Source organism: Hibiscus syriacus, unplaced genomic scaffold (genome assembly GCF_006381635.1).
Source record: "Hibiscus syriacus cultivar Baekdansim isolate YM2019G1 unplaced genomic scaffold, ASM638163v2 tig00112912_pilon, whole genome shotgun sequence".
Lineage (NCBI taxonomy): Eukaryota > Viridiplantae > Streptophyta > Magnoliopsida > Malvales > Malvaceae > Hibiscus > Hibiscus syriacus.
In genome coordinates, this window is record NW_024063418.1 from 44,933 (window position 1) to 58,342 (window position 13,410).

General features: G+C 33.3%; 1 pseudogene; it reads right to left on the reverse strand.

The window, feature by feature from the left end:
* Positions 1–11,820: 11,820 nt before the first annotated feature.
* LOC120184482 lies at positions 11,821–12,808 on the reverse strand (annotated as a pseudogene).
* Between the last annotated feature and the right edge of the window lie 602 nt (positions 12,809–13,410).

A 13,410-nucleotide genomic window follows, 5' to 3' on the forward strand; every position in this document is an offset into this window, starting at 1 on the left:
AAAAAGTATAGTTTACCCTTCATATTATATATGGACTATTATATATTTTATCTATTTTTTAAATATTTAATTATATAATATTTATATTAAACTGATTAAGTCAATTAATAATTATATAAATTCATCTTTAAAAGGATTACCATATTAAGGGGAAAACTCTTTTAATCGACATTAATTAAAGGTTTAAATGCACCATTGTCCCTAAAGTATGACATTTATATCGAGTTATCCCTTAAACTATTTTTTTGGATATTTTACTCCTGAAATTTAAATCGTTACCTTATTTGTCCCAAATCATTAATTCGGTGAAAAAGACGAGGATAAATTATAGGGTAAAGTACATATTTAGTACCTAAACTATCAATTTTAATATGTTTTAATACCTAAAATTTTATTTTTTTTTCAAAATCATACCTAAAATTTAGTGTTTGTTTCATTTAGTACCTTACTGTTAAGTTTTTAAAAAAAATGAAAGTCTAGGTACCAAAACACGTTTAGTACCTAAATCATACTTTAGTTTTGGATTTTTTTTTAATTTAGGTACTAAAACATATCAAAACTGATAGTTTAGGTACTAAACACGTTAATTTTTTTAACTATGGGGTATTAAAATGAAACGAAAAGTAAATTTTAGATATGATTTTAAAAAAAATTAAAAGTTTATCTAGTAAAACAGATCAAAATTGATAATTTATTTACTAAATGCATAATTTACCTTAAATTATATCTTTAATTACCCAACTATTCTCAGTATTCGATTTTAATCGCCTAATTAATTCTTTGTCGCCTAATTAATTTTTTTTCAAAATCATCACTAAATTTGAGCATTAAACAAATTCATTTAACCATCTCTTCTTCTGCTAACTATGGCTCGCTCTCGACGTTAGCTTCTTTTTCCCCTCTCTTATAAACAATGATGAAGCTCCTATCCTCAACCTCCCCTCGCGTCCACTGCCTCACAACAGCAACTCACAACCTCCAAATCAAACAGGAGCCCAATTCGGTCTTTTATGCGTTGGGTCGACTTATCATGTTGGCTTAGAGGAGCTCTAAGAATTCACTCTTCAGGCCTTGCTTCTGTTTTGATTCAAGTTGTAACATCGCAAAACACATGCTAGTGACTAAAATGGAAGTTTTTGAAATATGGTGAGTAATTTAGGAAAAATAGAAAAGTTTATGGATTTAAAGTGAAATATTTGGGTATATGATTAAATAGTAAAGATGGAAAGAATGAAGGGTAGTATGGTCTTTTCGTTTTAATGGATATTTCTCTCCTTTATTAAGAGATAAGCACGTGAGTTGGGAGAGTTATCTGGAAGTTTATTATTCTTGTCTTTTTCTTCTTCCCGTTGGTTCCATTTCAAGGTGAGTTAGTGATAATTGTTTATTTCTTAAATTTTTAAGTTGGGTTTTGTTCTTTGGGTGTTATATAAGCTTAAGAAAGCTTATATAAGATCAAAACAACAAGAAGAGGGAATTAGAAAGGAAATTGTAAAAAAGGTGAAGAAATGAATTGTTAGTATGAAGATGTTTTTGAAGTTCTAATTATGAATTTGACTTGTCATAAGAATGATTAAGAAGTCTAAAGTATTATAAATGAGTTTAGAACACATTGAAATTTTGGTAAAATTCTTAATTTCAAGAGTTAAAGTGAGATATTGAAGATGATGAAGTGTTATAGTGCTAATAGATAGTTTAAGTATGTATAGTTGAATTTATAAGCCTGAATAGAGTTAAATATGTAGAGTTTGGGTAAAGTGTTGGTGAATTTCGGGTTATAAAGCATATTCTGGGTTAGTAGTATCAGTACTTGTAGAGTGAGTACCGATACTGCAAGGCACTTAATACTAAAAATATTCGTAGGGTATCGATACTGTATGAACAATATTGTTGAGTTAATCGATTGATGGAATCGGCCAAGAGGGGGGTGAATTGGCAATTAAAAATTTGGTGGAAGCTTTTGCAGAAAATTGAAAGTAATTGCACAGTGATTTAGAGTGGTTCGACTTTCTCAACCAAAGTCTACGTCTACTACCTTAGCTATCCACACTAAGGATTTTCCACAAATTCACTAATTTGTCTTTCTTTTGAGGACAAAGAGTAACCTTACAAACCCTCAAGACTTATACCCCAAATTCTTAAGAACACTCTCTCCCAAAGAGAACAATACAAATTTGCAAACTTACAAGGAAATCCTCATAAGGTAGATTGTTTAAACAATTCTAGAACAAAGAAAAGAACACTCAAGAATGAATACAATTGAGAACAATAAGTGTTCTTGAAAGCAAAATGAATATTGAATGAAAAATAGGCTTGAAATGCTCAAACTTGAGGTTTGATGCTTTCTCTTTGATTCTCTCTTGATTCTAGTTGCTTGTTGTTTCTTATTATTGATCAATGGCTTCTAAGCATGCTTAAATACACCTTGAATCACTTCTGAATGTTGGGGATCATTAATGAAGTTTTTGGAGCCGTTTAAGTGTGAAAACAATTAATATTTCTGCTTGGAGCGTGGGGGAATCGGTACCCCTCATGGGGAATCGGTTCCCTAAGTGTAAAATTCAAATATTTTGACCGTTGAACAGTGGGGGGAATCGGTTCCCTTCGAGCATACTGGAAATCCCGGAACCAAACCATTTAGGGGGGGAATCGGTTCCCCCTTGGGGGGAATCGGTTCCCTCTGTGAAATCTGGAAATTTTGGCTTCAAAATGGTTCGAAATATTTTGTAAAATTGTTTTGAAATTATTTTAAGACTAAAAATTAATTTTATACTTGAGTAAGGATTAAAATGGCATTTGAAAGATTTGGAGTAATATTTTGATATTCGAATAATTATATCGAATATACTTAGAAATTTTTTTGGAAAATCTGAAAATTCATTTAACTTAATTTGTTATATCGAAATATCATATGTTTTCAACAATCTCCCCCTTTTTGATATAACAAAACATTTTAGTAATTTTAAGATTTTGAAATCAAGTTTTGAAATTACTCCCCCTTACTTTAACACTCTCCCATTTAAAACATAAACATTTAACACTTACTTCTCCCCCTTTTTGTTAAATCAAAAAGACATTTTAAAAGAATTTAAACAAGGTTTTCAAATCATTTAGCCAATTGAATATATATAGTTTTAGCTGCTAAGATCACAATCAATAGAAACGTTAGCCATTAGTTTCATAATCAATATTCATAATTAATGTGACATGGCAAAATTGGTCATATTGCTAAAATGATGTAAATAATGCAATAAATTTAACTAAACCAAACATTCAAACATCCAAACAAATCCAAAGTCTAATAATCCACAAAATCAAACATTCCAAAATATTCAAAATGTTGAAACAATAAGCTTTAAGTTCAAAGTACTAAAGCAAAACACAGAATCAAGCATCCGTAGGAGGATCGGGATGAGGAAAACGAGCTCGCATAGCGGCCATCTCATGAGTGAGTTCATTAATACGAGCGTTGGTTCTTCATTGTTTACACGCATCTCCTGGAGAATTTCCAATTGTTGAGCTCCCATTGTGGATAAATGGACTCTATAAAGTAAAGCGCGAATCTATGGTAGCATATCAGAAATTGAATGTCTCCATAAAATATTGAAAATATGGAGGCATTTGATTCGTTTGTTGTGCTTGCTCCTCGGGCTGCTCCTCGAGCTACTCAGGCTCATCTTCGGCTTCATCGATGTCTCGCATTAATTGTTCAAGCTCGGGATCGTCGTCAACTTCTGGTGGAGCTCGTGACTCCCGGAGTATTTTCAGAAGATCGAACCCATTCACCGGTTTCCTTATCCTTTATCCATCCCGCTCTCGTTAAGGAAAGAAGATTAATTTGTTTCTTTAGAGGAAAGACGACATCATCTAGTCAATTGGTTTAGAGAACCTTGAAATATTGAGGACTCAATTGAGTTTTGGGATTGATTGAATTGCATACATGTGTTTTCTAAATTGCAGGTTATCCATTCTATTCCAATTTCCTAAACCATGTCCAGTCCTAAATGTGCTAGGTCATCATCTAGTCGCTCAAATCGTCAATCCAACCCACCTCCAAATCCTCCTCCTATTCCTGAAATTCCAATTCCTAATCCTAATCCCATTGATCCTAGTATGACTATCTAAAACTTGTGCTTCAATAATCCTGATCCTAGAAATCATCGTTTTTGGTACTATCAATATTTTGACTCTTACAAAATTAGAGAATAATGTATCCCTTCTCGTCAAGCTATGATAAATATCGATTTTAAATATATTCCTCTTTTACAAGAGTGGAAATTTGATAAACTTTGTGACCTTGAACCTATAGTTTACTATCAACTTGTTCGCATCTTTTATTCTTATGCCGTTTATGTCAAAAACTGAGCTCAAACCGAAACCATAGGAGTTCGTTCCTACCTAGGACAATTCTTACATATTGACTCGGCTTACATAGCCAAAGCATTAGGATTAGATAATGATGGTATATCAAATGAAAAATAGGTTTTAGGTTCTCGTTATAAAAGTAGGGATAGTGCGAGTGTCTTAGACCTTCATGATCGTTTTCTTCATCTAATGATTTCTTAGTGGTTTCGACCATCCGGAGGTCGTTACTCTACTCTTCGTGCTTTGGATATTTGCTGGTTACATTGTTTCCAAAACAGTATTAAAATAAACCTACCTCAGATTATTTTTGCTGAAATCGTTGAAACCGTAATCTTGTTCCTAACAAGAAACTCTGTTTATTACTAGGCCTTTCAACTAATGTCCATACTTTGCTTCTCTCAAATTTATTTAATTCTTCTTGCATAGCAATAATCCAATGTTCATCATTTAATTATTCTTTAATATTCTTAGGCTCTATGCATGAAATAAATGCAACATAATTACAAATATTTCTAAGAGAAGATCGAGTTGTTACCCCTTTGGATGGATCACCTGTAATCTCACCATCCTTGACATAGTTGTACTCTCTTGGATAAGATACTTCCCTTTCTTCAATGGTTGGATTTTCAAGAGGATCATGAGTTTCCTCATTTTTCGTTTCTTCCTTTGATGATAGTTCTCCAACGTCATGTCTAACGTCATTTGTATTTATAACACCTACATCATCATTCACATAAGAATCCTTCCTCGGAAGGGGATTATCATCGAAAACAACATGTATAGACTCTTCTATAACTAAAGTTCTTTTATTAAATACTCGATAAGCTTTAGAATTTAAGGAATAACCCAAAAAAATTCTTTCATCACTTTTAGCATCAAATTTGCCAAGGTTTTCTTTACCGTTGTTTAAAACAAAACATTTACATCCAAAAGGATGAAAATAGCTAATGTTAGGCTTTTTATTTTTGAAATTTTCATATGGAGTTTTCTTTAAAATAGGTCTAATCATTACTCGATTTACAACATATCAAGCAGTATTTGTGGCTTCCGTCCAAAAATATTTTGGCAAATTATTTTCACAAAGCATGGTTCTAGCCATTTCTTCTAAAGTTTGATTTTTCCTCTCAACAACTCCATTTTGTTGAGGGGTTCTAGGTGCTGAAAAATTGTGGCTAATACCATTAGAATTACAAAACTCAGTAAATCCAAGATTTTCAAATTCAGTGCCATGATCACTCCTAACACTAGTTATAGAGTAACCTTTATCGTTTTGGATTACTTTTGAAAACGTGATAATTTTTCTAATGCTTCATCTTTAGTACTTAAGAATAGAACCCAAGTATATCTAGAATAGTCATCTACCAAGACAAATGCATATTGTTTTCCACCCAAGCTAGTAGTCCTAGTTGGCCCAAAAAGATCTATATGGATCAATTGTAATACTCTACTAGTTGATACGTCATTAATGGATTTAAAAGAAACTCGCTTTTGTTTTCCTTTAGCACAAGCATCACATATTTTATCATTATCAAATTTAAGCTTAGGCAACCCTCGAACTAAATCACCTTGAATTAGCCGTTGCAAAACACTCATACTAGCATGTCCTAGTCTCCTATGCCATAACCAACTATCATGTTCATCCTTAGCAACTAGGCATAAATTAGTCATATCAATAGAATCTAAATGCACCATGTATATGTTTCCTATTCTATGACCAACAAGCATAATCCGATTAGATGCAATGTCAATGACTTAACAACCATTAATATCAAACATGACATTGAATCCCTTATCACAAAATTGACTAATACTCAATAGATTATGCTTTAATCCATTCACATATAAAACATTATTAATTTGTATGGAAGAGGAATTACCAATAGTACCAATACCTTCAATGTGACCTTTTGAATCATCACCAAAAGTCACTTCTCCTCCATTTTTGGCGTTAAGCTCAATGAACCGACTTTTGTCTCTGGTCATGTGTCTTGAGCATCCACTATCAAGGTACCATGAATTTGGATTTGTTTCCCGTGCCTTGTAGCAATGCTCCTTTTCCTATAAACATAGATTAATTTCTAATTTTTGGTACCCAAATTCTTTTGGGTCCATATTCATTAGTTTCCAAAATCCTAGTCCCCTTAGGTATCCATTTGTGTAGGATATCATTATCTTTAGTAGTAATGAGCTCTTTAGGAACCCATATACTTCTAACGATTTTTCCATTAGAGGTTCTTTGGGGACCTCTATGATTGTAGTTTTTAAAACTTTTTCTAACAAAGTTGGATTTTGAATTTTCTCCATTTTCAAAACGTTTTGTTCAACTTTATCAAAAGAAGCTTTAAGATCATCAATTTTCTTTTGATGATCATCATTGACCTTTGAAAGTAAATTTTGCAAATCCAAAATTTTCTTTTCAAACTCTTCTAGTTTGATTTGCAAATCTTTGATTTTACTTTCAAGATCGTTGTTGGTTTTGGAAATGAGTTTATTTTCATTTTTCAATTTTGAAACATCATTATTATATTTTAAAAATAATTTCTCATAATCCGAAGCCAACCCATTATATTCCTCTAATAGCTCATCATATGATAAATCATCAAAATCAGATGAGTTAGAGGTTATCTTAGAATCTTCCCCGAATGCCATCAAGCACAAGTTTGCTACTTCTTGTTCCTCTTCATCGGAACCTTCTTCATCGCTCCATGTAGCCACATGAGCCTTGTGCTCAACCCAAAGGAGATCCGACCGGTTCAACCAAAGTGTGATTAGGGTTTCCTAACCAACCCTCTCACCAACCGTTGAATCTGGACCCAAATCAACGGTCCAGATTAGGAGCTATTTAGGGTTTTTAAACCCTGGTCTAACTACCGCCGCACATCATTTCTTCTACTTCTTCAGATCACCGCCGACCCGTTAAAGCCGAGTCACCGCCGAGCCACCAAGCCACCATCGTCGTTATCATCTACGAACAGTCCACCAAAAATCCCACAAACCAAAGTCAAAAGAAAATCCCACTAAACCGAAACTTAATCCTGAAAATTACAGGATTCAACCTAATCTTTCACCTACCCTAAACCTAATCCACCACCAAGCAATGACATGCAACCATAAAGTGAAGACAGATTCGAAGGGAGAAGAAGGGGGCTCGATCAGAAAAAAATAGAGGCAACCAAAGGATGAAATATTCAATGTAGGGGCTCTCGAACGAATGAGAAAAAAGGAAAAAAAGGAGAGATTCGAACCTATTTTAGAAATCAAAGTGAAAAAAATAGAAAGGGAGAGACATACCTGAGTTGTGGGTTCATCGGAGCCAAGTAAATCGAGAAGTTTTCCCTTAGATCTACGCTTATCGGGACTCCTTTTGGTTAAAAGAAGCCCGGATCTATAACTGGGGCAAAGAAATGTGTCAACTGTGCCTTTTTTCTATAATCTCCGACGCTGGCATACGGCGGCGGCGCCGACCAGGGGCAGTCGATGAGGCGGTTGTCCGCCTGTATTTGAGAGTTCTCTAAGAACTCTCTCATTTTCTCTCCCTTTTACGAAATGAGAGAATGAAACAAATGAAAAGGGTAAGTGGAGACAAAGCCTGTTATTGGGCTTATATTTTAACACAAAACGACGTAGTTTACTGGGGGCTCAGCATGTTTTGGCATATGGTCGAATTACACTATAGGTCATTTGCAGTTTTGTATGAATTCATTTCAGCCACCGATGAATTTCCAATAATTTTTACTTTGAGCTCCTGATTTATTTATTTTCTATTTTAGTCATGTTTCATTTTGTTAAATATGTTTATGTTTATATCTATATGTAGGCTACTATATTTTTAACTTATTCATGGTTAAGCATCATAAGTTTTATTGTTTCATTTTAACCATTTTGTTCATGTTGTCAAATATATTTTAAAGTTTCTGTTTTAGGTATTACATTTTACTTTTTTATATTTTAGTCCTGCATGCTATTATGGCTTGTTTATATTTTCTCTACCTTTTAATTTTTTATTTGGTTTAGTCAACTATATTATTTTATTCTTGCCTTTTGATGGGAGCATATTACGTTTTTTTATATATTTCCTTTTATTCAGTACTTACCATTTACTACCTAATGTATTTATATTGGTATTTACATATTACCTTTGACATTTGCTTTTTATATTGACAATAATTAACGCAATTAGATATATATATTAGATTTTTTTCTTACCTCCATATATTAATGATATATTTGTCAATGCTGACTGAGTGGTTTCCTTTTCTATTTAACTAAGATTTCAAAAATTACGGAAATTAGAAAGAAAATAGAAGATTTGATGAAGTAGAAGCCCAATTTCAGAGACATTTGCACGATACTTACCCTAATTACATTTGTGGGGTTTAACCCTTGAGTTTGATACAAAGAACGACCTTTTTTATTTTTTTATTTTTGTTAACAATAGAGCACTGCACACGATGAATCCTTTTTTTTATATATGTGTTACCTTATATACTTTTTTATTTACGTCTTACATGTTACTTTATAATATATTAAGTATACCTTATATGCTTTATTTTTATCTGAAGAGTGTGTCCCTATGTTCAAATTATTTATGTATTTTTATTTGTGTTGTTTTACTTTCATTATTATACTATTATTTATCTATTCATTAATCTTATTTAAATATTAGTCAATATCTTTTCTTATATTCGATATTAATGATTGTTAATATTTCATTATATTCGAATGTTTTTCAAGAACAACGATTTGTAGAATGGGCATGGAAAGCATCGCTTGATCGAAGTGGTGTAATCTAATACGACATTTGAACAAATATGAACTTGAAATAAAATTAATTACTTTTTTAATTATTAATTTATTTTATTTTAAGTAAAATAATGTAGTGAATGTTTCTAAATAATTATATATTTTATTCAATGTGAAAATGTTTTTTTTCATTTATATTCAATTGCGTTTTTTATATAAATGAGGAAAGAATATTCTTTAAAGATAAGAAATAGACAAATTAGTTTTCCCGATGGAGGATTTCTAACATCGAGATTTCTTTTCAAGTTAAAGAATTTTCTTTAATTAATCAATCTGAAGTATATCAAATTAATTTTGATAAGTGGATCATATATTAATTGTCGACGCGAATTCATAATTTCCATCATTTACGAAGATATGTGAGCGACACAGTACCAATTTTGGGCGTTGTGGGGTGCTTATCCTTCCACGCGTAATCGACTCCCGAACCCATTTTAATCGAATCTTTGGTAAACGCAAACCAACTTTTGTCTTAAAAAATATTTTTTCTTAAAATTATTTTTAAAAGACATTTTTAGGTATTCGATCTACCTAACTTAAAGGTCGATGGCGACTCTATCCATTCATACAAATTAATTCAAAATCACCCAATTTTTCCAAATCAAAGACATAACTATTTTTAAAACAATAAACAATTGTTTCCACCCTAAAAACGGTTATGACAGCTTGGCGACTCTGCTGTGGATGACTTTTTTAGAGAGTCAGGCTGTAGGTCGATTACATTGTCGTTGTGGTCAAATTTATGAGTTTGAGTCTTTAGTTAATCTATGATCCTTTTATTGAAATTTTAATTGCTTCATTTTTTATTGTCATACTAACATTTTAATTTTTGCTTTCAGCTAAGTTTTTGTTGAGAGTTTTTATTTTTTCATCTTTTGCGTCAAAGGTAGGTAGGCTCCTCCCCACACACATCACGTGCATCTGCATAACATGAGCTCTAGAGACGAGCTTCGATCTAAATTAGTCAGGGTGATTACTTTACTCTCGTAAGAATTTATTCTTCGTATGAGTTTTAGCAATTAACCCTTGGGATAAATACCTTATACCTTCGTAGGGATTTATTCCTCGTATGGGTATAAGGCAGTGAATCCCCTCGAATTGAACTCTTTATGTTCAAAACCTATAATGGGTGAGGATCGAGGGTTTGGCAGCCCAAGGGGGCACCGACATCAAGGACAGTTCGAGTACCCTTTTCCTGTTAGAGCCGTAACCATGCATATAATGAATCGTAGAACGGTCACCCTAGGTATAGTCATACCAAACCTCTGTCCATCAGTAGGTACCCAAAATAGGTGTACACAAAGGAGGAATGTTTTTGAACCTTTCCTTTTTGCTTTAAATCCTGTTGAATAACAACATGCGAACTAGATATCATGTGGTTATGATTAATTTCTTGAAAATTATTTTGGGTAGATAGCATGTACAGGTAGGAATTTTATTTAATCAAAGCATGTTCGGGTATATATCATGACGGGATAGATTTATATTCATCTATGAATAACGTTTTTATATGTATTGATTGTCTCACTTGTATTAAATGATTTCTTTCCTTTTGTTTGTGTACATTAACTAATTTATTTCCTTTTGTTTATGTACACTAACCTATTTATTTTCTTTTGATTGTGTCATTTTTTCATCATTCTTTGCATTGCATTGCATCGACATGACATAATGCGAAAAGTATTGATCCGCAAGGGGATATTCATGAGAAAAATTTTTCAAAGAAGAGATAAAAGTTTTCAATCAAGAGGTTGCGTACACAGACATGCACCGAGGGCTAAAAGAAGTTGAGAGCACAAAATGAAACTTGTTTGAAGATCATGCTACATTCGAAATGGAAGTGGTGATCCACTGATTCGAGGAGTAATCCAGCAGTGGAGTCTTCTCTACAATCATGTCATCACTAGTCATCAAAAAGTGACGCACTGACTTCAGCAACGTCGAGGCATTAACAGAGTTAGTTTACAGAACATTGAGGGGCATTAGTTCCAAATACGAATATCCGAGACGAAACAGTCATCTCAACGATTGTGCATTATTCGAGACTGAAATGATGATTCATTGATCCGAGGAGTAACTCAACAGTAGATTCTTATCTACGATCATCTAATCGCTATGAGCGATGTATTGACTTCCGCACTGACTTCCACTTAAGATATAACGAATGAAAAACTTCATTAGATCAAGTGGGATGTAGAAAATAACATTGTAAATCCATATGACACTAGCTTATCCTCATCCTATTCCTTGAATCCTTGCAAATCCCCAGTTTGCATATACAACAATTAAAGTAGCAACCAACTGTCCAATAACAAAGGCAGTGACCAGTAGCAGTCTGGGACTCTCAACATAAGACCAATATGTGATCTAGTCTCAAAAATTAGAGTCTGGCTCATAATGTTTATTTGTAAATATAAAGCACTCATCATTTGATCATTCATGTCCCTTAGAGACCTTACATCAAATTTTTCTGAGAATAAGTCGGTATCATGCATAACTCAGAAGAACACAATACTCATTAATGCCAAGTAGCCTCCAAGCACAATTCTGGTGGCAAATATTTCTTTCAGTTTCCAGCATCAGGCAAGGGAGACAGCTTTACTCTGTCCTTTGAGATTGTCATGATGGTTCCATCGTTTAGAATGGAAATGATCAGATCCATAAATTACCAAGATTAAGAGCTCTATGAATGGTCTCTGCACTGTCATGCCATGAAGGATCAAACAGAGGCAACAAACCAACAAATTACCAAAGAGTACCATCACCTTCTTTTGTTTTTCTGGTACATGTTGTTTTGCAACACCAAATGACCGAAGTCCACAATATGCAAACTTATCTATGATAGAATGAACATTCTTCATAACATCTTCTTTTGCATTGAAAAGGGTTAAGATCTGTTCAATAGCACTTTTTCTTGCTCGGTGCCAGTTACCATTTGAATCAATCAAGAATTCCAACAATGGCAGCATCAATGGCATCTTGATTTTCAAATCTAGTGGCTATTACTGCAAGCAGGACAACATGCTCTTTATCGACATCCTTTACAAACACCTCAATCAAGTTTCTATCAACACTCAGTTTGTTAAAAGTCAATGTTCTTGTCTTATCACTATAAAGGACATCCATACCGTCCATTTCTTCAATGACAGTCATTCGTTTGATAATACACCCTGCTGAGATAGCTATGAGATTCGATTGACATGGTCATGATTTTCAAAAACAAGGATCTAAAATGAAACAGTGGTCTACTTCAGACTCAACCATCCAAGAGAAGGCATGTTTGTAAAGTGGTCTGTCTTATAATGTGAAAGCTTTTATCACTGGTGAAAATTGTTCTATGATATCCATCGTTGGGATCAATATTTTTGCATATGCATTTGCATATTTGCATTTTGCATCTGCATTTTATTTTTAAGCATTTTCATAAAAATAATAGGAGCTAATTCATGGAGGATTCGATGAAATGGCCCTAACCACGTGACACCACATAGAAGCAAGAAGCTAAAATCGATACAGTTGGAGCTTGTCCAGCTGGTTGTAGGACCGAGCCTTCCAGAATGATCTGAGAAAAGAGTCCCCATATCATGAGGGTTGCGATGTTGATCTCATGTACAATGACCACATAGGAAGTTCCAGACATTCCGCTAAAAACTGTAAGGCACTGAAGCGCAAGATCCAGAACTTGATAGATTCAGGGGCATGAACAATTGAAGAAGGATAAGGGCATGCCATCTACCACATTGCAATGAGAACATTATTTTGTTTGAAATCGTTTTTGTTATGTCTTTTATATTTGTTTAATCTTTTAAATGACTGAACTTATGTTACCTTCTAAGGTTAAATAATTGAGCGAAATTTTAATCTTTAGTTCTTCAAAAATCGAATGAATTAAGGATTCTTTTAATTCTTCAAGAATTATAGATTTTTGAACATATGACAAGATCAGACCTTTCTTATCCTGTCTAAAAAAATCCCTCAATTCTTTACCCAGAATAATTCATGGATATACAAAGAGTCATATTGATACCTTTGAGTCAATAAAGTCACACCATCGTCGTTTTAGATGTAAAACCAACATTTTTACCAATAAAACCTAAGGCATCAAGTACAAGATGTTCGCTTGAACATGAACCTTCATACCAGAAGACACAACTTAGGGGGCATCTCACATCAATTTTATGAAGTTGAGCTTGTACAATTGAGGCATGCTGAGAGCAGGAAGCAGAAAGTAGAATTAATTCA